This window comes from Cricetulus griseus, chromosome 3, assembly GCF_003668045.3.
Source record: "Cricetulus griseus strain 17A/GY chromosome 3, alternate assembly CriGri-PICRH-1.0, whole genome shotgun sequence".
Classification (NCBI taxonomy): domain Eukaryota; kingdom Metazoa; phylum Chordata; class Mammalia; order Rodentia; family Cricetidae; genus Cricetulus; species Cricetulus griseus.
The window spans coordinates 112958673-112986019 of NC_048596.1; the positions used below are offsets into that span (position 1 = coordinate 112958673).

Here is a 27347-nt window from a genome sequence, read left to right on the forward strand (position 1 = left end):
ATATATTATTCTGCTGCTGAGATGGCAGTCATCCACCTTATATCTCGTAACAGCTTAAGGGAACATGGGTCAACAGTACAGATCTCATGAACTGGTTTAGATTTTCTCTGTTGGGGTAATAGCCTGTAGCTCAGCCTTCACCCTTGAAAATCCTGCCTGTGGTCATGAGGCCAACGAATCCCAGAAAACACGCCAACTCTGTGGAAAGATGATTTGGCCATGCTCCATCCCAACACTGTGGCCCTAGTAACATCTAGCAGAAATAACCATGGAGAGTTGCCAATGATAAAAGGCCTGCTTTACTTTCACACTGTGCTACAAAGCAAGGCTTCCAGACCAGCAACTTCCCACACTCTGAGAAAGTTCCCTTTCCTCACACAGTGAGATCAGTTTAAGTTGGAGGGGCTGTCCTACAGCAGGCTACACACAAAAGAATGAGAGGTGACGACAGTGAATGGGGTCTGAAGACACTCACCCAGGTGACAGAAAACCAGTTTCCAGCAGCTGGCCTTCACACAGCTCCAAGTGTGATACATGTATGGAAAAAAGAGAGGCACCTGACCACAACCAGGAAGTAGAAAGAAGCTCAATGCTGTGGGAGAACACCCACTAGCACAAGGAACAGCCTGGGCTCAGTGAGGCTCCAGGCTACCTCTGACCCACTCACTCAAATGAGACTGAGGGCAGGTTTCTTACTAACTAGAAGCCCGTGTCTTTGACAGAAACATGGTAATACCCACTTCGTTGGCATAAGGATGAAAGGAAATATTATGAACCAAGTCTCAGTGTGTGTAAGGCCCAGCGTCAAAAATAAAGGAAGATAACAGTTAACAGATTCCTAGCACACAAGAAACAACACTCTCATCCATGCTGTTACTGAAAGCATGGTGTTCCATTTCACTAAGTCTCACGTTACAAATAAATAAATAAATTTAAAAAACAAAAAAACAAAAAAACTAAGCTTACAGGGGCTGGAGAGATGGCTCAGAGGTTAAGAGCACTAGCTGCTCTTCCAGAGGTCCTGAGTTCATGATGGCTCACAACCATCCGTAATGAGATCTGGTGCCCTCTTCTGGCCTGCAGGGACACATGCAGACAGAACACTGTATTCATAATAAATAAATAAATCTTTTTTTAAAAAAATCAAGCTTGCCTGTTTCAGCATTGCATCATTTACCTATTAATGTCTAAAGTACCTAGAGCTTTCTGCTGTTGGAGCAGCAAGTGGGAAAACCTTTATAGCCTATAACAAAGGACTGTGTTAGACACCACTATAACAAAAGACAGATTAGCCAGAAAAACAATACAGCAAATTTATTTGATCATCGTTTTACATGACACAGGAACATTCAGGTTGAAGACACAAGGACCCAGAGTGAACTATCCATTTTGAAGCTTAGGTTCAACAAAGAATGGACATCCATATAGAAACACATTGAACAAAAAAGTATGTGATCTAATACTAACACAATGAGAGAAAGCCCTGTCTGTCCCTTGGCTGCTCTGCAGCTTTTCCTCCTTCCAGGTATGCAACAGAACCTTCCAGAATGAGAATCTTGTGACTCACAATGAAATGAGGTGAGTCACAGAATTCATGGAGAACTTGTAAAAGATAGGAAAGTTAGTGAGGTTTAATCACTGGGTCTGGGAAAAGGAGATCCTGGTTTCTACTCCTTGGAGAAATGGACTCTATCATCTATATTCTAAGTTATAAGTGAAGGATGAGCTACAGGAGAGCCTTCTGTCAGATACAAACTACAAGTGAGAACTTCACTTTGGAATGTCAGTTTCTGAGCCCCAATAGTGTGTGGAAGGCCAACAAATGAGTTGGAGAGAATAAGAAATTGTAAGCAGAACCGGGCAGTGGTGGCACACACCCAGCACTTGGGAAGCAGAGATAGACAGATCTCTGTGAGTTTGAGACCAGCCTAGTCTACAAGAGCTAGTTCCAGGACAGCCTCCAAAGCTATAGAGAAACCCTGTCTCGAAAAACAAAAAGAAAAATAAAAGAAAGTAAAAAAAAAAAGAAAGAAAATTGTAAGCAGCCAGGACACTGGGAATACAGCAAGCAGAGGCCTCAGCTGGGTGACTAAAGACAGGTCTTGGTCCTTTGATGGTCTAGACTATCAATACAGACCAACTCTTAGATGATGCATACACCCTTTAGAAAGAACCTGTAAAAATGGATGGAACTAGAAGAAACCATCCTGAATGAGGTAACCCAGATACAGAATGACAAAGATGGTATGTATGCACTCAAAGTGGATATTAGACATAGAGCAAAGGATATCCAGACTACAATTCACAACCCCAGAGAAGCTAGGTAACAAAGAGGACCCTGAACTAGACACACATTGATCCGCACAGGAAGGGGAAATAAACAAGATCTCTGGAGTACATTGGGAGAATGAGAGGGAAGGGGGAGGGTGGAAGGGAAGAGTGGAGGAAGAAAGGGGAGTTGGGAGGTGAACATGAGGGAACAGGATGGTTGAGTTGGAAGGACAGAGGGAGAGCAAGGAAAGAATTAGTTAGATAGAGGGAGCCATTATGGGCTTATCAAGAAACCTGGCACTAGGAAAACATCCAGGAATCCACAATGATGATCCCAGATAAAACTAAGCAATAGTGGAGAGGGTACCTGAACTGGCCTTCCCCTGTAGTCAGACTGAAGACTACTATAATTGTCAGCATGGAACCTTCATCCAGTAGCTGATGGAAGCAGATGCAGAGATCTGCAGCTAAGCACTGGGCAAAGCTCCTGTAATCCAGTTGAAGAGAGGAAGGAGAAATAATATGAGCAAAGAGGTCAAGACCAGAATGGGGAAACCCACAGAAACAGCTGACCTGAGCAAGTGGAAGCTCACTGACTCTGGACTGACAGCTGGGGAAACCTGCATAGGACTGAAGTAGAATGCAGGTGACAATTGATGGCTTTGGGCAGTTACTGGGCCCACTGGCAGTAGAATAAGGATCTATCCCTAGTGTAAGAACTGGCATTTCAGAGCCCATTTCCTAGGGAGAAATACCTTGCACTGCCTACATGGGGGGGGGCCTCAATGTGGTGATGGGATAGACTTCATTGACTCCCATGGAAGGCCCTACTCTCTCTGAGAGGTAAAAGGGGGAGTGAGGGGAAGATGGAGGAGCAGGAGGAGGGGAGAAAGGGGGAAGTGAGATTAGTATGCAAAAAAATAAAGTTGGGTGCTGTTGGCACACGCCTTTAATCACAGCACTCAAGAGGCAGAGACAGGCAGATCTCTGTGAGTTCGAGGCTAGCCTGGTCTACAGAGTGAGTTCCAGGACAGGCTCCAAAGCTACAGAGAAACCCTATGTCCAAACACCAAAAATGAATAAATAATAAAATAAGAAAGAGTCAACTAGAGAGCAGGTAGAAAAGACCACCCTAAAGGTCAACACCCCTCTCGTCAGTACCTGACTTCTGTATTGACCTTGGTATCTTTGAAATTCTAAAAAGACTCAAAAACTTATCACAGAACAAATCACAGACAGAAATAAATATGTAGAATTTATCCATTAAAGTGGAGGCCAACAGTACTGGAGAGATGACTAAGCAGTTAAGAGCACTGGACCCTGGTTCAATTCCCAGGACCCACATGGCAGTTCATAAATGTCTGTAAACTCCAGCTCCAGGGTATTTGACATCTTCATTTATGCATACATGCAGGCAAAACATCAGTACACATAAAATAAAAACAAAAAATAGTTTTTAAATGATGTCACATGTCTGTAATTCTGTAAAGTCAAGTTTCATCATCAAAGTTATTTAAAACTAGGAGTGTGTGTTGCAATAGTTCTCATAGGAATAGGGTCCTTTGTGGCTAGTAGTATTGCTTAAGGATGAAAGTATTTCCAGATCTGTCCTGTGACTTCCAGCAAAGACAGTCAGACTTAGGCTCAGACTTCTTTACAAATCCATTTTCCCATGAGAGAATGCACTGAACACATTTTAAAACCAGTAGAGAGCAATTTTCTGGAATAAGAAAAAAAGAAATATAACAGTGGTCAAACCAAAGTTTTCTCCATGTTATGTCATACTGAAGTGTCTATACAGAAGGATGAGGTCATGACAGGACTGAAAGAGCTGCTGGTGTCTGTCATGGGAACAAACATATACATCACCCTCATGAAAAATATGAGTAGCACTTCTTCCATTTGTGAAATGATTTGCAAGTCACCATTCTTTCATAAACGGCCACATGTATTGACTGTTACAAAGTGCCTTCTCAGAACTCAAGGGCACCAAACAATCATGTACTTTCCTACTGCCTTAACATCTGGGCAGGACTCAATGAGAGAGGCTAATACCTGGTCCCTGATTCCTGGAACTCAGTTGAAACTACTCCAACAGTTGGGTCTCTGTTGGCTCTGACCAGTGAACTAAAGGTAAACAGTAACCAAGGGGAAGCTCCATTGGATAATGACAAGGCCGGACCCTAAGGTCCTTCTGACCAATGAGGGCAAGGACTACTGATACAATTTTGTCCTTGCCCCAAAGGCGGAAGCTGAAGTCTCCTGGGCTTTTCATTGTTTCACTTGAAATGATTCCAGGGGAACTCCCATCTTCTTCTGGTCTTTCTTAGCATGACTACATCCCTATTCCACATCCCAGTTAGGGCAAATTCTCTGTAGGAAAGAGTATTCTTCACTTGTGACACATGTAAAAAGGAATGGTCACGGTAAATATGCACAAGAAACCACCTGAATGCCCACCCCCATAATCTCCCTTAGTCCTGTGGAGCAAGACTGTCCAGAAAACCACCTTAAGAAAAAGCCTAAGATCTGGTGTGACAGGATCAGTAATCAGAAGGAGCTTGACTTTTACCTCAGGATACTAATCTCAAAGATGTATTACGTGCACAACAAGCAAGTAGGAGTATCTCTGTTGTCCTGCTGTGTTCAAGAACAGAGTTTAAGAGGGGACTGGCAAGCTGGGAGATACTGGCACTTGTCTTTAGGCAGGCAAATCTCTGAGTTTGAAGCCAACCTGGTCTACAGAGAGAGAGTTCTAGGACACCCAGGGCTACACAGAAGAATCCTATCTTGAAAAACAAAAAGTACTCGCAGGGCTGGAAAGATGGTTCTGAGGTTAAGTACACTGGATGTTCTTCTACAGGACTTAGGTTCCCCACACCTACAGGGTAGTTCACAACCATTCATAGATCCAGAACCAGGGGGATCCAATGCCCTCTTCAAGACTCTGAGGGCACTAGGCATGCAGGTGGTTCAAAGATGTGCAAGCAAAAACACCCATACACAAAGAATAAAACAATAATAACCATTTTAAGAGGATTCTGGAAAGAGGGACTAGTAGTGAGCCAAGAGAGCAAAGAGGCACATGGAGGAGAGAGGATGGGAGCCATATTTTCGTTTCCTCTCTAGATCTTACTTTCATGTCATCATACATTCTGTTCACAGCTCAGGAACCTCCCATATCCTCAATTTCTGGCAATTGGAACCCAAGTCCATTGAAGACTCTTCAACAATATCAGATGCTTTGTTGTCCCTTGAAATGTACTCTTCCTGTTTTCTACCTAAAATTATATTCCTCTTTTGTTTCTGTATTTCCAGATCTCCTGTCTTAATTCCTAGTCAAATAAAGCCTTCCCCACTGTCCCCAGTGAGGAAAGTTCTCTTCCTCTGTAGAAGATGAGAATGAGTGGTTCTGGGCAGAAATTGTCACTCTGTGTCCCTCACTAAAGCTTTTGTGCTACATCCTAAGAGGAACTGTCTTGCTAACCTTGGATTCCTCCAGAAGGCCCAGCAAGGACTGGCTAAGCAAAGAAAAGATAAGTGAATTTCATTGTGATTGTTGCCAGTTATACTGTTTTACAGATGTCTTGCTTCTTATTCAGGCTGATAGAGTGGCCAAAACTCTTAGTCAGGCAAAAGCAACATTTTCTTTTTCCCAAAATGTCATATCAGGGAGCACACAAAAGAAAGATCTGTTTGACTGGGACCTTTTAAACAACTGGGGCAGAGGAGATTGAACTTTGCAGTGCCCTGAATACCAGAGAAGCAGCAGTACTCAGTGACAGCAAAATAAATCAAGCCCCTAGAGTACAGTTCTCAGCAAAAGCCAAGGCCTCAGAACTGACAGATACAAATTCAACCAACTGCTCAGCCAACACTCCTGAATGCTTGCCACATGCGAGGAGGCCTTGAGCTGAGTTCCAGTAATCTGCATACCAGAGTATTGTTTCACTAACAGTGCTCTCGGTGTAATAGGGTGTCATGGAAACCAATGGAAAGTTTAACTGCAGAATGTTAAAGTCTATCATACGAATGACATGAATAATAGCTCAGAGGAAGAAGACATCACCATGGACAAAGAGCAGCAAGCACTGTTGAACGCACAGGTGTGTGTCAAGAAGCATGCTTCTGGTGAGCTGAAGCATGGACTCCATGCATGGATGCACTGCCATGACTGAGCAGCTTGGGCCTGACTGAGGAGCTCAAGTGAAGACTCCGGGGTGTTCATGCATTTCAAGAACTGAACAGAATTCGGATTTCAGTGGGTTTAAGAACCAGGTTAGAAGCTTAAGACTGGATGAAACACAAGGAGAGCAGCTGAGGGTTTAAAGCAGGATAATTCGATACGGCTAGTTCCGAATTTAACAAAGGATGGGTTGTACTATCTGTAGGGGATTGATTCCTGGGTATACGCATTGTTTTTCTTGTTTCTGTGACCAAGTAACTGACAAGAAGCAATTTAAGGAAGAAAATGTTGGTTTTGGCTTACAGTTCCAGGAAGATATCCTCCATCACACTGAGGAAGGCATGGTAGTCATCACATTCCATCTACAGTCAGCAAGCAGAGTGAACAAGAAGCGCCACAGGAAACCTCAAGGCCCATGCAGAAGTGATTTACTTACTCCAGTAAGACTCCCACCTCCTAAAGGTTCCACAATCTTTCAAAACAGAGCCACCAGCGGGGAACCGAAAACGCAAGCCAATGGAGGACATTTCACATTCAAAGCACAACTGGGGAAACTGGAATCAGGAATATTTTTTAATCAATATTATTGAGGCATAATTTTCAAAGCTAAAATCCAGTGAGGGGTATACATCAAGGAGTTTTGACAAATGCAAACATATATTTAAACATCTTTACCAAAATGTAAACTATTTCCACAACCTAAAAATGTTCTCTTATGCTCAGTTATAGTCAGTCTTTCCCAGCACCTGGCCATAAGCAGCCAATGATCTGCCAAGGATCATAATCCATCAGTTTCTTTTTTTCTATACTAGAATTTGATATTAATGAAACCCACCAGCATAACCTCTTCTCACTTTTACTTAGCATAGCTTTTTGAGATCCATTCATGCCTCTGCTTACATTTGTGTCTCTTTATAACTGAGTGGTATCTCTCAGTGTATGGCTCTTCCATAGTTTATATATTCATTCTCACACTGATGGGATATGGATTGTCCACAGGTTTGTTTTCTTATCAATAGTTACTATAACTGTTCACATATAGATTTTTTAATAAACATGGGTATTTATATGTTGTGTGTGATAGTTTGAATGTAATTGGCCTCCATAAGCTCATAGTGAATGGCTCTACTGGGAAGTGTGGCTTTGTTGGAGTATGTATGACCTTGTTGGAGGAAGTGTGTCTCTGTGGAGGTGGGCTTTGGGGTCTCCTATAAGCTCAAGCCACAACCAGTATCTCAGTTCACTTCCTATTTCCTACATATCAAGATGTAAAACTCTTCAGCTCCTTCTCTGGCACCATGTCTTCATTCATACAACCATGTCCCACCATGATGATACAGGACTGAAACATGATGATACAGTTTGAATTGTAAACCACCCAATTAAATGGTTTCCTTTATAAGAGTTGGCATGGTCTACAAACACTAAGACAGACATTGGTACCAGAGACTGGGGTATTACTGTGATAGGACTATCCATGTTTTGTGTTGCAGAATATTTGTTTCACTATGTAAAGATGCATTGTATTTGTTTAATTATGTAAAGATGTGTTGCTGTTTAATATTGCTTGCCTAAGGCACCTGATTGGTCTAATAAAAAACTGAATGCCCAATAGCAGGGAGAAGATATAAGCAGGACTTCTGAGTAGGCAGAGTAAATAGGAGGAGGAATTTAGGCTCAGGGGAAAAAAGAAAACAAGATAGGGAGGCAAGGGTCAGTCATCTGGGGACCAGCCAGACCACAGATTAATAAAACTTGGTTAACTTTAAAAAAAAAAGTCATCTAGAAACAAGCTTAAGCTAAGGCTAAGCAATCATAATTAATAGTAAGTCTCCATGTCATGATTAGGAGGGAATCACAGTCCAAGAAATCCTACTACATTTAGCACCCAACATGGGGTGCTACATGGTGTTTTATCTTGGGCACAGTGGCTGCACCTTAATCTACTGCTACCTCAGCCAGAAATTGCAGCTCTACAGTTACTCGCTTGCTTCTAGCAGCAGCTTGGCTACTTAGACCTCAGACTGGTGGGAGTGCTGCTCCTGCAGGTACTGGCCTTGTCACTGCCTCTAAAGGTAGCTATAACTAATTATGAATAAGACTCAAGATCCAAAGACTAAAGTAAAAACCTTCGAGCTCAGGGAGGCTGAGTAGCAATGAGTTAACCCTCTCTATTTGCTGGCATTCATATCTGTGGAAGATCCCTGCTTCTGCTTTGCCAAACCAGAAAAACCTATGCCATTCCAAACCTCACTAGTACTTTTTGTGTCTCTCTATCACTCCAGGATGTCCTCCAAGTTTCTATCATTACTTTCTGTCAACTAGTTGCTAACACAGCCTCCTGACCCAAAGTTAATTTTATTTAAATAATTCAAATGCAACTCGGTTCAAGTGTGATTAAATATCCCCCAACATTTTTGTTTAAAGGAATATGGACCTTGGGGTTATGGATTAGAAAAGCAATTGAGTTAGGCAGTGTTGGCACATGCCTTTAATTCCAGCACTTGGGAGGCAGAGGCAGGTGGATCTCTGTGAGTTTGAGGCCATCCTGGTCTACAGAGCAAGTTCCAGGACAGGTTCCAAAGCTACACAGAGAAGGTCTGTCTCAAAAAGGAAGGAAGGAAGGAGGGAGGGAGGGAGGGAGGGAGGGAGGGAAAAGGGAGTAAGGAAAAGGAAGGAAGAAAGGAAAAGGAAGGAAGAAAGGAAAAGGAAGGAAGGAAGGAAGGAAGGAAGGAGGGAAGGAAGGAAGGAAGTTTTGAAAAGGAAGTAAGGAAAAGGAAGGAAGAAAGGAAAAGGAAGGAAGAAAGGAAGGAAGGAAGGAAGGAGAAGGAAGGAAGGAAGGAAGGAAGGAAAATGAAGGAAGGAAAAGAAAAGCAATTGAATGCTTTAAGTGCCATTTAATAGGTCATACTAGCAGGAGTATGAAGACAATGGTGCTGAGTGTGATTTGAATTGTTGGCTGCTTGGATCAAGAGGTTTTAAAAGAGAAGAATGTTAGTAAATGTGGCCTGGAGACTGATTTTATGATATATTGGTGAAGAATGGAGCTTCTTTTTGCCCAGAAAGTCTGCCTGAGTCTAAAGTGAAGAGTTTTAGATTAATTCTGTTGGCAGAGTAAATCTCAAAGCAGTCTAGTATAGACTTTGTCACATGGTTATTAGTGTTAACTCCAATGAATATTTAAAATGAAAGGATCAAGCTGGGAAAGGAAAAATATAAAATATACAATTTGAGGAGAAAAGGGGGACCAGAAAATAGAATGGAACTAAGTCCTGTGTTCAAGAAGATAAACAGATTAAGGAGTGGAATAAAGGGAATGGTAACCTCAGGACAAGATCCCACCCAGATAAGTTTTCAACATGTGAAAAATAATTAAAGAAAAGTTTACACTCATAGGTGGTAGTGCATACCTTTAATCCCAAAACTCCAGAGGCAAAGTCTGGATCTCTAAGTTTGAAGCCAGACTGGTCTACAGATCCAATTTCAGGATAGCTAAGCTTAGGCAGTGAAGGAAAACATAAAGATTGTGAAGATGTAATTGAATTAGGTAACCATGTTCCAGTTCTGGTAAGCAGCAGAACTCGACAGCTTTGGCCACATGATTCTGGAGTTAAGGACAGAAGAAATGGGCTATAGAATTTGCCTTTGCCTCTAAGGAAAGACAGGCATATGTCAGAAGTGTCCCTGAATGGGGGCCCAGAGAGACCATTGAGTGAAACTGTGAAGTTGAAACCTAGATTGCCTTAGAGACCCCAAGATGTTGGAGATGCCAGAGCAGTGGGATACCTGCTGAGGAAAACTGCTAACAGAGAGTAGAAACAGCCCAAGAGAAAGAAGTATGTTTCAGTCAAGAAAGCTGAAAGGAGTTGGAGATCTCAAGAGCATTTTGACATCAGACATGGTGATGCAGAGTTGGAGTTTGCCCAGATGATTTTATATCTTGCTTTGGTCCAGCAATGATCCCTTCCCTACATTTTTGGAATGGCAATGTATATCATGTGCTGTTGTATGTTGGAAGTATGTGATCTGCTTTTTTTATTTTGATTTTATAGGTTAGTTAAGAAATTTCATTAATCTCAGAAGAAACTTTGAAACACTGTTTGGACTATGATAGACTATAGGGAGTTTTGAAGTTGGACTAAATACATTATGCATTATGGTATTGTTACAAGCTTAGGTTGCCACAGAGTAGAATGTGGTAGTTAGAATGTAATTGGCCTGCATGAGGTCATAGGGAATGGCACCATTGGGAAGTGTGTCTTTGTTGGAGTAAGTATGGCCTTGTTGGAGGAAATGTGCCACTGTGGAGGTGGGCTTTGAGGTCTCCTATATGCTCAAGCTATACCTAGTATCTCAGTTCACTTCCTGTTGCCTGCATATCAAGATGTAAAACTCTGTTCCTTCTGCAGCACCATGTCTTTCTGTATGCTGCCATGGTGATAATGGACTGAACCTCTGAACTGTAAGCCACCCAATTAAATGTTTTCCTTTATAAGAGTTACTGTGCTCATGGTGTCTCATCACAGCAGTAGAAACTCTCACTAAGACACTGTCTATGTAAATACCCAACAAGAGATGAGTTACAGAAGGGGCTTCTTTTTGCTCATTATTTAAGAAGTCCAATGAGGGCAGGAAAGCATGACATCTGAAACTCAATGGTGGCAGGAGCATGAGGCAGATTCTTGTTCACATCTCAGAGGACCAGGAAACAAAGACCAGATAAGAAGTGGGGTCAGTCTACAGCCTTCAATTCACTTTCTCCAGCTAGTCCCTTCCTCCCAAACGTTCCACAACCCCCCAAAACAGTTCCACAAGCTAGGGACTAGGCGTTCAAATGCATAGCTTGTGGGACATTTTACATGCAAACTATAGAAACTGTGCTATAATGATGCTATGCCATGATTTCCTCAGAGCCCAGCACCATATAACAATAATTCAATGTCACATCTACCAGTTTGCAGTTCCATTGGGGCAGTCCTGCTTCAAGCTCCAGGGCTGTGTGTCAGCTTGCCTAGCTGTTTCATGTGTCTTTCATTCCTAGGGTACTAGCATCCTGCTAAGGAAATGCTTCATTCATGAAGACAACGAAGACAAAAGATCAAAAGCCCAGCGACAGAAAATCACTCGGGTCTCCAATTGAATCCTACCCATTAATGTCCTCCTTGCATGAAGCAGTTACACTATCAAACTAAGCAGAGAGGAGTGAATATTTGTCTAATAATCCAAATTATTTTGCTAGCCACCAAGGAAAGCCCCACCTGCCCAAAGACCAGATAAATTCCCTGGGATTCTGGGAGTTGTAGTTCTTGAAAAATAACAAAGCCTTGTGGGAAAGTATGGTGGCCCACAGTTTTTGTTCATTTAAGTCCCACCAATAATGTGTCTTGAGCTGGAAAGTTTCCAGGTGGCGGTCCTGACCAAATTCCATCTTGATCACTATTTAAAATTTAATTAAAAATTGCTTAAAACATTTTTTTTTAAATAGCTCAAGAACTGGGTAGGTGGCTCAGTAAATAAAACACTTGCTGTTCAGGTATGAGGAGCAGCCATGTCGAACCCTAGAACCCTTGTAAAAAAGCAGATGGGTGTGATGCTCACCATGATCCCAGAGCTCAGGAGGAAGAGACGGGGATTCCCAGGGCAAGCAGAGTGGCTAGATTAAGTGACTCAGTATGCTCAGAGCTCAGCACAAGACCCTGTGTCAGAAAATAAAGTGGAGATCAAGGAAGATACCCCATGTCAACTATGGACCTGCACACATGAATGGAGACTCACACACACAGACACACATGTAAAAAAAATAAATAAAATTTTAAGTACCTAACAAAAAAAAAGAAAGAAAGAAAGAGAGAAAGAAAGAAAGAAGAAAGAAAGAAAGAAAGAAAGAAAGAAAGAAAGAAAGAAAGAAAGAAAGAAAGAAGAAAGAAGAAAGAAAGAAAGAAGAAAGAAAAAGAAAAGCTTGCTTAAATTTGGCCAAAGTGGTGGAACTGGATTTTCTGGCAAGTCCTTCCCTTGGTAAATAAATGGGCCTTCCCTGTCTGGCTATTGTGTACACAGCTTTTGCTTGTCTTCCCTGTGCTTTCCCTTTATTTAAACTCAGCACTTCTGTTTTTGTGATAAACTTCACACTCGCTAATTCTAACAATAGATTCCACTGGATGGATCAGATTTGCCAGAAACCATGTAACACTCTGATTACATCTGATTGTTCCTCCCTCAAGATTTTTGTTTTGGCCTGATACCAGTCCCTGCCTGCCACTGGGGACCTGTAGCCACTATTTACCAGTGGAGACCTACATAAGTATAGCTCTCAGCCCTCGTCAAGCAAACTTCTTTAAGCAGTAGATGAAAACTATTACAGAAAGTCACAACTGGTCAAAATGCAGAGAACATTTACGGTTATATACATCTATTGGCGGATATGAGGTTTCCATTGAGACTCTGTCTGACTAATATTTGAAAAGATGCTATGCAAAGTTAAGGTGTGAAAAGTAAACAAGATAATGTGTGCTTTAGGCTAAGAAAAAAGTTCCTAACAGAAGCATGACTTGAGGTTAGCAGCATGATTCACACTTTGAGGTGTTACATGACAAACAGGCATGCAAGGACCGGGTATCAGCAAGCTTTTAAAGTAGAAAAGCTTTCTGTGGTGAAACATACAAAATACAAAATTTCTCACTTTAGGAAGTTAGCAGTGTAATTCAGAGATACAGTGCCTGCCTGTGAAGTGCAAGAGACAAGGTTTGATTCCCCTGCCCCAGCACTATAATAGAAAACACTTCAGCCATTTTCATGTAATCCTGTGGCATTAAGTACACACACACACACACATACATACACACGCACACACACACACACACACACACACACACACACAGAGTTGTGGAACAATCACCACCATCTCTTTTCAGAAATCGCTATAATGCTAGACTAAAATTCTGTGCCTATTAAATAAAACTTCCACACACTGACTACACTTTTCCACTGTAATCATGTTTCTGTTTTATGTCTCTGGTTCAACTACTTCAGGTAGTTCTTAAACATGGAGTAATACAATACTCGCCTCTTTGGCATATTTCACCTACGAAAATGTCCTCTAGGTTTATGCATATTGTGGCATGTCCTTTTTTAAGCTCAATGTATCCTGGTACAGGTACACACCACATTCTGTAATTTATCCATTTTCTTATGGATGCTTGGGTTCCCTATACATTTAGGCTGTATGATTAGTGCTGGTGCAAGTACTGGGTACATCTACGCCTGTATTTTCATTTGCAAGTGTGAGCCCAGGCATCCATCCTCAACTGTTGGATATGCAGCTTTTGATTCCTTTGAGCGGTGAGCAAGTGAATTATGAAATGAAACCCATTTGAATTTATGAAGGATGGTTTTTATTTTTGGTTTTTTAGTTTTGTTTTGTTTTGTGTTTTTTGTTTTTTTGTTTTTTCGAGACAGGGTTTCTCTGTGTAGCTTTGGAGCCTATGCTGGCACTCACTCTATAGACCAGGCTGGCCTCAAACTCACAGAGATCTGCCTGCCTCTGCCTCCCAAGTGCTGGGATTAAAGGCGTGTGCCACCAACGCCCGGCCATGAAGGATGTTTTACTGGAAGAGAAGACTAACCTTTTGAAGAAGGAGGAAACTATGAGAAGATAGAAAGAATATCTAGTTCCATAGATAACTCTTTTGACTCTTTTGCCTTTTTAAATAACTCAAGACAGGTGCCAGTGAGATGGGTCAGCAGGTAAGGAAGCTTACAATGAGATTGACACCTTGATCTTAATCCTCAGGACCCACATTATAGAAGAACAGACCTAACACCTAAAATTGCTTTCTGACCTCCATACATGTGCCATAGAACAAATGTACCCACATACCTATATGCACAAAATATTTTAACAAATTGTAAATAACGGAAAACATGCTCTAGTGAGTTCTGGCTGTCTGACTTCCTCTCTCTGCCTGTCTAGTATATAGAGTAGTGGTTCTCCATTTGTGGGTCACAACTCCTTTGAGGGTCAAACTACCCTTTCACGGAGTTGTATATCAGATTTGCTGCATGTAAGATATTTACATTGCAATTCATAACAGTGACAAAATTACAGTCATGAAGAAGCAACAAAATAATTGTAAGGTTGAGGTCACCACAACATTAGGAACTGTATTAAAGACTCACAGCATTAGGAGGGATGAGAACCAATGACATAAAGAAAAACCTCCTCTAGAGTTTTGTACTAACATTCCATGTCAAGGAATAAGGATTTCTGCCTGGGAAATCCTTTGTCTTTTGTCATTGACATTACTGACAGACATGAGGTTTATATTGAGACTCTACTTGACAAAGATTTCAACACCTGCTATGCAAACATTAGGTATGAAAAGTAAACTGGATTATACCCACTGAATTTGTGAAGTGGCCTATGTGTAGAAGTGGCTTGCCTGGTATTCAGGAAGACCTAGGTTTGATGCCCCAGCATGATATAATCAAGGGAGAAAAGAGAGAGAGAGAGAGAGAGAGAGAGAGAGAGAGAGAGACAGAGAGACAGAGAGACAGAGAGACAGAGAGACAGAGAGACAGAGAGACAGAGAGACAGAGACAGGGTCTACCTTAACCATATTAAAGGTAGACCTCTATCTGAGGGTATAATAGGGAAAATGTGCTTTACCGGCATCATTGAAACTACCTCAAAACCAACACAGTGTGAAAGGTGAGTTGGTTATGTTTTCATGCACCTCTACGAATGATTGTGGCTGGTAATGACTATTTGTAACTTTGCTGACATCAGTCTTGATTACACAAGGGGAGATCCACAGCTATTTTAATCAGGCCTCAGTGTAAGGACTAAATAAATACTTGGTTACTACTTGGCAGATTTTTTTAAAAAATCAAATTTGAATTAAAAAAAAACTGGAAGAGGTTAATATAATTTCTACAAAGCTGACTTCAAAGTGTGTCCACTATATCATCCTCTCTCTAAATTTATATGTATATATATGTGCGCCATGTATGTATGGGTATCTGAGGAAGCCAGAAGAGGATATCAGAACCTATGCAGCTGGAGTTACAGGGAGTTGAGAGCCACCTGATGTGAGTACTAGGAACAAATCTTAGGTCCTCTGAAAGAGAAGCAAATTCTCTTAACTGCTGAGCCATCTCTCCAACCCCTACAATTTTTAAAGACTTTTCTCTCCCACCTTTTGTATTTTTTCTAGATCATAAGCAACTATTTGCTTGACTTAGAAGGCTATAATGTCTCAGTGACTTAGGTCTCACCCATTTAAAAAAAAAAACCCGCAGTGAGGGTTTTGTTTGTTTGTTTGTTTTCTTCTTCAGGATAAAACTGCAAGAGATACAAGAGATGATTAGCATCCCAAGGCAATTGGGTTCCTGAAATCAAGGAACCTGGTATAGAATAATGCAACTTCCAAATGGAACACAGGGAAGAGAAGACCCAGGGCTGAAAAAGACATTCTATGACCTTGGATATTAGTCCTGGCATGGTGGCTGTCTTTTCCTGGTCTGCCTAAAGAATACAGCATCAAATATACTCATGAAAATGGAGATGGCTTTTGAGCTGTGGCTGTGGCTCTCTAAGAGCTGCTTCAGCATGTTCTAAGCATTTCAGGGGATTGCTGGTTCTTAGGACACTCTTCTTTCTGCTGAGAGTAAATTTTTCAATTTGTAGGTGGCTCCTAGATACCTTGGACAGGAGAAGCCCAGAAACATGGAGCCAGAGGTCCTTCCTAGCCCCAGTACGGTGACCTGAAAACTGGCATGGGGCAGCTCCAAATTCTCTCCCAGCATTACTACTTTGGTGCTTGCTTTAGATTTCTGTAAGGGCTTTGCAGCCTTCTAAGTCAAGCAGAGAGTTGCTTATGATCTAGAAAAAAATACAAAAGGTGAGAAAGAAAAAAAGAATGGGTCAAAATATTGGCAACTGATGAAGGAGGTGAGGAGCGCAGGAGCTGACACACCATTTATTCTATTTTGAGCATGTTACAATTTTTCCATGATAAAAGTCTTTTTAAAATATCTCCAAAGACACAGAATCTTCTTTGAATTCAAATGCCTTTAGAGTCTTTGTTCTTCAGTGGCATTGGGAAGCCTCATTTGTCTAGTAACATGTCACTTCCAAGGGAAATCCCCTTCCTTTGTGATCTTTGATATCCCTGCTCTGTCCTGGAAACAACTTCAACACCTGCACTATTCTAAAACCCTGGGTTTTAAAAGCTGCTTTCTACCTCACCTTCTCAGACTTCGGCTCTCACATATATAGTAACAAACATCATTTGGAGCACAGAAAATTCCAACTTTGCTTGCCTTGCTGGGAACTGTAAAAGGCTTCCCATAGTGGGCAGAGCCCCATCTGTGGAATCTTGCAGGAGTCACCCTTGCCATTTAAGACAGAGGAGTTGGTCAAAGGCTGATATGCTCTGCCCCCTTCATGCACCCCTCTTTCTCTGCCTCCTTCATCTCCTTCCTATAGTGGGAAGTTACCAATACGGAGTCAGGTAGAAACATAAGGATATTTAATAGGAAAAAGCCTTACTTACAGAGCAACCTAGCCAGCCGGCGTGGCAGCAGTCTGTACCGCAAGTACAAAAGTGAAACCGAAAGAGAAAACGCAGTCCCCTGAAAGTCTCACTCTATGTCACCCTGACCACGCCCTCGCAAGCGTGGTCAGGCACACCTGTAGCCAGCCCTAAGTAGGCATGGCTACAGCTTCCCCTACAATTCCCCTTTTAGTCTAAAAGAGGATTAAACCTTAACAGTGTAAAGTATCCAAAATTAACAATCATAAAGGTAAAATATAAGAAGATACAACAAACTGCTTATGTCACATCCTAACTATCTATTTTAACTAAACCCTAAAGTCATCTGAAAGAGGTGTCCAAGCCTGAACACCTCCTTCCAATCCCAACCATAAACAATAGGAAGCTATCCCTAACTAGGTATATACACTATCCTAAGTGACAACAATGGGGAAAGGGGGCGTAGCATCCTCCAAGTTACTTCCTGCTGAAATGGGACGATGATAGTCATGTGGGGTCCTGTAGGAAGAAAATGTTAGTGTAGTAAAAGTCTTGAATGGATTGTATCCAGTCCATGTTAGATGGAATTCTCTTGATAGAAGATCTCGCTTGAAATCCTCAACTTGATTGAAGTCAGTATCCGAAGCTTTGGCCAGAGTGTCAGTTGAAATGGAGCAAGTTGGATCCAGTGCAGTCGAGGAGGTGTGGCCCATTTTCTTTGCAGGGTGTCCAGGGATTGCTGGCAGGCAGGTCTTCATTGGCTGTGTGGGATTCAAACGTAAACAGCAGAGAAATGTTTGCTTGTGTATGTACACATGCTGGGGAATGCAACCATGAAAGCATAACAATTATGAGAGGGTGTACACCTTGAGAGAAAGATCCAAGAAAAGACAATGACAGTCCCCAAATTCTTCTTTTATTCTGTATTACATCAATTGGCTTCTTGATACAAAACAGAAACTCTAAAGTTTAGTTAAATAATGTGCTTGGATTTTAGAGGAGGAAAGCCAAATCACCTCTAAATACAGCATTGATTTAATTGAATAGGGACTAGGAAATGAAGAGAAATAGAGTTCTCTGAGAGACAGCTGTAAAGTTTACCGTATGGCACGTTCCTTTTGTTTAATGGTTATAGCTACCTTTTCTTCTTAAGTATCTACCCATGCAGTGTCCTTTGCCTTCTGGAGATGAGTTTTCCTGTGAAGATAAAAGCAAAACACTTCCCTTTCCTTTGGGGGGTTTCTATTTAGTTTATGAGATATACCTTAGTAGAATACCTGTCATTTGTCCTCGTCAAGAGGTTTTTCCTTTTCCACTCGAATCTTGATCAACTTTGATGGTATCCAAAGTTTTTCTTCTCCTGTAGAAACCAATGCAAAACCCTTACCCCAATGTAACACATGTTCTGGTTTCCATACAGAGGTTAGTACATCTTTGAAGTATACCGGCTGATTCAGTTCAGCAGTTTTCTCCATAGTCCAGTGTCTTTCTGCAGCTGTTTGTCCTTTCTCATTGGCATTAAGAAAGTTTAGTGTTAATGCTTGTATTTCCACAGAAAATGAAAAGCTGTGGATTCCTTCCAGACTAATATGGTTTGATCAAGCAAGACCCCCCTGAAGCTGAGACGATACAGCCTTACAGACTACAAAAACAAGGACTTGGTCAAGTTTCTACGTTTTATCGTGATCCCCATGGTATATGAACATTGCCCCCAATCAGCAGGAAACAGTTTAGAAGGAACGACACCCAAATACCCAAATATTGTTTATAAATGTTTGTTTTCATTTAAATGGGGTTAGTTATAAACGATAATGAGCATAGTCAATCTCTTTTTAAAGAAAGAAAAGGGGAATAGGATATAGGAATGAATACTTTAAATTGGTATAGATTTTCATTTATTGATACAACTTTAAGGTCAATTTTGTGATAGGTATATGTCTCCTCTTGTTTAGGTATTGTGTTTATACAGATCTTTTACCTATAATAGTCAGAACTTATAATTAGGTTAGTTAGGTTTTCTAGATTTACAGAGATGTATTTGAGATGGTACCTAACCATCTCAATGAAGAATACCTATTCTTCAAACCTTTCAAAGACCTACAGAAATTGGCATTTAAATGGTTTAGGGTTTTTCTTGGCAGTGAGACACAACTGCTCCTGGCACACCAATTACATCAGAAAGGAGGATGGGCATTGAAGAAACTTGTTATGGAGTTTGCTTTCAACATGGCAAGATTAGCCATTTGGGCAAGAAACTGCTCTTGCCTGGACTGTTTGTTGCTGTATAAACTAGGCATACAGGACCCACAAGAAAATGACTGCTGAACTTACAAAACAAGACAATACTGAAGGGTTCCTGTTAAAATGGAGAAATGTGACAGACACACTGTGGCCTATGGTCTGAAGATGGATGCCCCAATGTTGCAGAGGAACTTTGGGTGACTGTCCAGGTAGCAGAAGTCTCTGTCAATTCTAGAGTTTATAGATTATCCTTCTGTGGTCTTTGATAGAGTTGAAGACAGACAGTTATGGTTATAGTTTTCTTCAATTATTATAAAAGATGAGTTATCCTTCTTTTATTTAGACAGAAAAGAGGAGATAATGGGGAATGCACTGTGTTTATCTTATTGATTGTTAAATAAAATACTGTTTGGCCAATGAGACAGCAAGTTAGACAGGACTAGGAGTCAAAGAGGATTCAGGGAAGTGGTGATCCAGGCAGGAAGTGACATAGCAAGGAGACTCATATTTAAGCGAAGGAGAAACAGGAAGGGCCCTCTTTTCCCCTCTGCTCCTGCTCCAGCGGCACAATGTGAGCCATCGGCAAGGAGGGACGCCAATAAGGCGTCTGATAAGATAAGTCTTATAAAATATATAGATTTATGATAATTAAGACTGAGCTAACAGATGAGGAATCCTAGTCATTGGCCAAGCAGCTTTGAACCTAATACAAGTTTCTGTGTATTCATTTGGGCCTAACTCGGGCGGGTGGCTGGCATAAAGCACACACGTGGCAGTGGGGCTCAGGTGGCTTTTGGCAGAAAGATTTATCGTAACACCCTCCTCTCCCCCTTAATTTTCAAATAGGGCCTAGTGTAACCCAAGCTGTCCTTCAACTGCCTATATAGCTGAAACTGACCTCAAACAAACTTCTGATCCTCCTGTCTCTACCTCCTGAGTGATGAGATTACAGACATGCACTGCTGTATCGGTTTACACAGTACTAGGTATCAAACCCAGGGCTTCTCGCCAGCAGGCAAGCACTCTATGGGCTGGCTACTCTACATCCCTAGGCCCAGATTCTCCCATTCTGTTAGGGGAATTATGCAGAAGTGGAGGGGCCCAATGTAGTGACTCCAAGTGTGCAAAGCACTCTTCATACATGACATGCAGCTCCTTGGGCACAATCCACACTGAAGATTTCCTGAGCAGATCTGCTGGTAAGCACCAGCAATTACCTCTGATTTCTGACTGTGCCTCCTGTGTGACCTCTTGCTCCTGAAGACATGACTTCCCTGTCTTGATGAAGATCTCTGTGAGCAAAACAAACCTTTCCTTCCTCAAGCTGATTTTTCACAAGTATTTTGGCACAACACTGAGAAAAATAAGTAGACAGAGTCACTACGGGTTCTATCAGGGTGATGTGTTAACTCTTTCATTTCTCTTTATTTTATTTATTTATTTTATTTATTTTTGCAGGGAGAGGGGAGAGGAAGGTGGAGTGGGTTGCAGCCCTGGTTTTCCTGGAATTCTTTGTAGAGCAGGCTGGACTTGAACTCAGAGATCTACCTGCCTTCTGAGTGCTGGAACTAGAAAGGCATATACCACCACACCAGGTGGGTTTTTTTTTTGTTTTTTTTTTTTTTTTGTTTTTTGGTTTGGTTTGGTTTCTTCCCCATTTTTGGGAAGAATATATTTATTTTGTTTTATTAAGTAGCATTCACTTTTTGAGGGAAGCCATGAACAAATACCTATTCATTCCAAACAGGGTGCCAACAACAGACCAAAGAAATTATCCCATTCCAGCCTAGTTTGAGGAGCCACTGAGCTTAAGGGGGGGGTATTTAAAGGGTGAGGGATTATCTATAGGAACACTAACAATCCACCCATGCCTCTACTGGTTTATGCATCCTCAGGGAGAGGCAGGGTCTTTTAAGCCCTCCTTGTCCTCCATGAAGGAAGATTAGTGGATCTAGTGTTTGGTGTCTATTGGGGCCACTGCTGTCCCAAGTCTGGCAGCAAATTTATAAAATCAAGCTGGAAGTAATAGTCTAAACTCTGCACAACCATGTACTTTCTTAATTGAGAAAATGCAGAGAACAATGAATGTAACAGTAAACTTTAAGATTATGGGAACAACCTAAAATAAAGCTGAGATTCTGGTGTAGGTAATCACAGATGTTCTGACATCAAGACTGCAATAGTCATCCGTGCCATGCTTAGAGAACAGCATTTTACAACACAGAGTTTTAGCTTTTAAACAAAAATACCCCCTTAGACTTGGATAGCTCAGCTTTCCTGTGGCCCAGGAAGAGGACTGAAAGTGAGTTTAGGGAGAGGGAAGGGAAGGTGTCAGGATAAATTGCAGTTCTTGTCATCTCCAACTACTTACATGTAGGCTAATGAGGGGGCGGGTGTTGGTCTAGGGCCAATCTAACAGCCCTCCACGGGTGCCACCTCGTGTTCTCAAATGGCACTGCATTCGAGGAACGGAGCCTTTGTAGATCAGAGTCCCTGGAACATTTCAGTATGAATTCCTGAATACCAAAACCGGAAGTGCTGCAGGCCCTAATACGGAATGATTAGCTGAAACAAGAAAACACCTGCATGTCAGAGAGCTGTGTCTACCACAAATGTCCTAAGCGTTATGAAGAACTGTTTCACTGGAGTTTGGGGAGAGAAGACACAGCCCTTGAATTACTCATCTCGTGAGGGAGACAGGAAAATGTATGAAAATCCTATCCCGCGCGTGCCAAGTTAGCTGATAGCCAGGAACACCAGGAGAATTGGAAAGCCTCCCGGATGAGATTACAGGGAGCTGACGCTTCAGTGTGTGTAGGAGTTCTCCAGGCTGGAAGCAGGCACAGATAAATGATCCAGGCATACGGATGAGGGAGGGAAGCAAACAGAAGCTAGGAAAAACTGTCCTGTTTCAACTTGAGCTCGGTGTAATCAACAAGCACCGGAAGAGGGAGGAGAAGAAGACATACAGGGGCAGGTCACTAAGCATCATCCAGCCACACACAGAGGACCTCAGCCTGTGGACAGCGGGACTTGAGGCAAGGCACCACACTTTAGAAAAGGATGGACCAATAACCTCCATTGGTTCACCTGCGGCATATTTCCAAACTCATTTGCTTCCGTTTTTGGTTTTTTGTTTCAATAAATGACGTCCTTTCCTATGGGAAATAAGGTAGAAAAATAAAAGGAGGAAAAGGAAAGGGAGACAGATAGGGAGAGGGGATGAGAGCTAGGAGGAATGAAAAGAGGGAGGGAGAATGGGGAAATGAAGGAGAAAAGAATCCCCCACAGTAACAAGTGGCACAAGAATGGTGAAACTCAGAAGCAAGTAGGTGAAAGACACAGTGGCTTAGGTTAGAAACCCAAGAATGGCGTGATAGATGCCACATAGAGAGGAGAGGATTCTGCAGAGTTTGAGATATATTCCAGGGAGGCAGTGAACTGGGGCAGGAGCATGGGAGAGATTTTGGCTGGGGATAGGGAATCATGAATGTATTTATGGCCCTGGAAGTTTTGGAAGAGTATGAACTCAGTCCCTGGAGGTGGGAAGCAGTAGATGGAAGAGTAAATGACACTGGACAGTCCCATTCAAATCCCAGATTTTGTCTCCAAGCTTTTAGAAGTGGACCCTGTAATACCTTGAGGAAGGTCAAAGGAGGTTGGAATAAAAGCCATGTGCAGATGTAATCTATGCTTATAAAGGTACTGAGACTTTCCAAAGAGACCCCCACTGAGCTCTAGAAGGTCCCACATAACTAACGTGTGTTGTCTTTTCTAAATGAGACTTGGCTGTGGAGGAGCAGTATGAGAAGTGTTCACTGGGTAGCTTTCTTTCCCATGCCTTATTCCACATCACTGAATCTCACTGAATCTCTCAAGTCTTCTCTTGACTCTCTGGGTGACTAAGGACAGCTCAGTGTTAGAGCAGACACTGAGAGCATCTCTAGGAACCAGTCAAATATTCACATGATAATCATCAAAAGCAACTCTGTCACTTATAAGATTTTCAGGGTTTTGTTTTGGGCACATCATCAATTGAATGACATTTATATAACAAAACTTCCATTCTGTTTCCTTAGTTTTAATTTTTTCTCATTACTTATTATAAAAAACATAAAATGATAATTGATGCTGAACCCTAACAAGAAAACTTCACCCATGGACATATAATCCCAGCACTCAGGAGGCAGAGGCAGGCAGATCTCTGTGAGTTTGAGACAAGCCTGGTCTACAAGAGCTAGTTCCAGGACAGAAATCCTGTCTCAAAAAACCTAAAAAAATAAAAAAAGGACATATATAAATAGATGGGATATTATTAACTATTTATGTTCCACCTATCTCACAAAGAGATGTATTTCCAATAAATATGCATTTTATAGTAAGATTTATAAATATATTTATAGTATTTTGTACACTGAGAACAATTGTAAGAAACCCAAAAGAAAATATTGCTCATTGTGAGTGTGTTTGTGTGCCCACAAGTGCAAGCATATGAACACCACCACAGTGCACACACAGAGGTGAGCGAGTATTTAAACTGTGGGAGTTAGTTCTCTCCTTCCACCCTTATGTGAGTTCTGAGAATAGACTTCAGATCATCAGGCTTGCAAGGTGTACTTTACCTGCTGAGCCCTCTTATTGCACTCCTCATATATATATATATATATATATATATATATATATATATATCAGTGAATTATTATTACAGGAATGTTGATGCCAGGTATTTCAAGGATTTTCTTGTGAGCCCACACCCTCAGGGTATTAGTCCAAACTTGAGGTGACTCAGAGCTGGGGGAAAGGGCAAGGGAAGCAGGGGCAGAGTTCTGAGAAGCCAGCTGCCTGTTTGTACAGGACAGAAACAGCAGCATTACCCGGGAAGTGAATCAGTTATCTGAATGCTGACAGCAGGTTGTTCCAACTTTCCTGCTCCACTCCAGCCTGCCTTGGGACAGAGATGAGACACAGCAGCAGTGAGTCACCAGGCACAGGACAGGAGCTATGGAGGTCTGTCCCACAGCACTGATTGCCACTCTCTCCTTACATCTCCACATCACTGAGGACAGGATGGCTACCCCAAACAGACCACTGTCTTCTTCCCAGTTCTTCACTGCCCTGATTGTTGAGAGTGCAGGTTTCTGGCTTTTTCCAGTTCCTCTTCCTGCCCCTATCTCTCTTATCCACAGCCTTTTTACTTCCTTCTCTTTTCATCCCATTCATTCCTCCACTGGTAACAGCAGATGAGCTCCTTGTTCAATTGCTGTTTGCCTGAGGGACCTCCAAATATACAACACCAGGCCAAATCTAGAGCCAGGACTATCCATGGGGTCTCTATGGCAACCAACCTACCCTCTGGTGGGGTGTTACTAGGGTTGAGTTTCACCCACAGCATGGTGGTAACTGGGCTTCCTTGTCATTTTCAGGACTAGTGGTCTTTGAAAATGTGAAGTTGGGCGTTGTCCAGTTGTCCACATCTACTCTCAAGAGCATTTTTTGGTCTGTTTTTTAGTCTCTTGAAACATCTTCTAGAGCCCAGTCTAGCCTTGAACTAGCTATGTAACTGAGAATGCCCTTGAACTCCTGATCTTCCTGCTTCCCAAAGGATGACATAACCGGTGCAAGAGCAGTTTTGATCATTTAAATGTTTTTATTCCTTTGTAAATTCATTGTAAATTAGCATTCGCCCATCTGGTTTTGCATCTATCAAGAGAGCACTTAGCTGTGTCACCCCTGCCACTCTTGTACAAAGATCCATGTCCTGGAAATGACGCATCTTCTTATGGGAGTTTTTTGAGACTCGGTCTTGTGTAGCCCAGGCTGGCCTCAAACTTGCTGTGTAGCTGAGAATGACCTTGAACTGATCCTCCCATCACTTCCACTTCCTGAGTTCTAGAATTACAGGAATGCACCACCTATTTTATGAGAGGTCCTGGGGATCAGACCTGAGGCTTTGAGCATGCTAGAAGTTTCCTACCAACTAAGCTACATTCTCGGTCAGCATGATTTTGTTTTGTTTTTCCAGTATTTTGCAAGCTTTTTTTTCCAGTAACATTGTAAGGATGTGAGCCCTCCCCCCCTTTTTTTTTCCTGGGAGCACTGCTAAACAATAATGTATACCAAGTAGTCCCTCAAAGTAGACTTCTTCAGTATGTGCAGTGTTTCCGTCTAACCCACACTAGAAAGCACTGAAAGGAAGATGTAGGGGACAGTAAGGCATGCCTATTAGAGGCTGGCTACAGGTGTGCCTGACCCCGCCTGTCAGGGTGTGGTCAAGGTGAGGTCAGGATGACTCGTGATGGGTTCTTAAGGGGGTGGCAAAGCACATGGGTGCCCTTCTCTCTGGCCTGGCTGCCTTGCTGCCCTGGCACACTCTGGCTTGCGTTTGGCTGGTGTTTATCTGAATAAAGATATCTTAACCATACAAACAACAGATCGGCTCTCATTATAGGAAAACACCTCTAAACCTCTGGCTTGTCTGCCATCCTTGCAGTTGCCTGGTGCACTTTGTGCCTGTGAGGGCTCCTTAAGCACTGCAGACTGCCTGGCTCCAGGCCTGTTTTTAGCACCATTAACAAGGCTAGGTCATGGCTGGCAAAGGACCCAGCAATTATGATCATTAGCAAGATGAGGCGATCTTACAGATAAGGCAGGTTCCAGCTGCTTCAAAATATAGAAATGTCAGACTGTTTACAGAGGTTTCCCTTAGGCTCTGTGATGGGTGTCAAACAAGATGACAAATGCCTCTGGCAGGCCAGGTGGCTTTTCTTCATCTGTCCTCCCATTCCACACCCTTGCTTCCTAACTCTTTACAACTAAGTTCTTGGACTGCCTGGCAATCTTGGAAAATCTTCTCCTACTCAGTAAGATGTAATAAAAGCAAAATAAGAAAAACAAACACCACTCAAACAGGCTGCCAGGTGAGCTAATACAGGAGCATGTAGCAAGAGGCTACAAGACTCTCTATCGCAGGGATAGAGAACATCCGGCCTCAATCCTCCCTGTCCCCTTACTCCTTTCTTATGATAACTGTTCTCTGGCTCCAGTCTGCAGACTTTTCTCCAATCTATGCTCCAGGGCAAGGGAAGGCAGATAGCCACTGAGAACAGAGGAACTTCAGTAACATGAATGCCTGATTCTTGATCCCTAGGTTACAGATCCCTTTTTCTGATCCTTTTGTCTGGTTCTCTGCCCTGATGGCCTGCCTGGCTTTCCTGATAGAGCTAATCTGACTTTCCCATTCCTGTGTGAGTCACTGGTACAGAATTCCTGCTGTTTCTTATAGGTTCTCCTTGGCAAATGATGATATCCAGAGCTTATCTCTGCTTTTAGTTTTCATCATAACTGAAGTTAAAACAGAAATTGGAGCCAGGTGTTGGTGATGCACACCTTTAATCCCAGCACTCAAGAAGCAGAGGCAGGCAGATCTCTGTGAGTTCCAGGCCTGCCTGGTCTACAGAATGAGTTCCAGGACAGCCAGAGTTATTATACAGAAAAACTCTGTCTCGAAAAACAAACAAACAAACAAACAAACAAACAAACAAAAAACCAACAGAAATTGGAACCAGTGAGATGACCCAGTAGGGAAGTGGGAAAGATGTTAAGCCTCATGACTCCAGTTCAATACTGGGAAAACCCATATGGTGGAAATAATCAGCTTCATCAAGTTGCACTCTGGCATCCACATGCATGGTATGGTGTTCTCTCTCTCTCTCTCTCTCTCTCTCTCTCTCTCTCTCTCTCCAAAATTGGATCATTTACACTGTAGGTAACGCCATCATCCAGCTGCATGACGAGATACCATGTTATATCATATTTAATGTCTGCTCTGTAAGTCAGGATATTGGTGTGACACGAGCAGATTAATCAGAACTACTGAGAAATCCATGTTATCATGTGTATGAGGATGTGTGAAGTCTGTCCCTGCCATTCCACTCATCCCAGAGGACCACCACTCATCTGGAGCTACCCATGGATACACATTTGGAAATAACCTCTGAGGTTTCACAGCCAGGTATCCAATGAGCCTTTCTAATTGCAGACTCTCTATGCTTTTGACCTGCTCCACTTAGCTGGAGTTAATTGCTCCCTACTCAATCATGTCACAAGAAAACCAGAGG

General features: G+C 42.2%; 1 long non-coding RNA gene across 1 annotated transcript in view; it reads right to left on the bottom strand.

Moving 5' to 3' along the window:
- Positions 1–18291: 18291 nt before the first annotated feature.
- The window catches only part of LOC103163126, a 54046-nt gene continuing 44990 nt past the window's right edge, over positions 18292–27347 (bottom strand). The window contains exons 3-5 of the long non-coding RNA XR_003483806.2: positions 21602–21795; positions 20448–20584; positions 18292–18349 (exon numbers count right to left, since the gene is read on the bottom strand). This is a non-coding gene — a long non-coding RNA (uncharacterized LOC103163126). The remainder of the gene's footprint in view (positions 18350–20447; positions 20585–21601; positions 21796–27347) is intronic.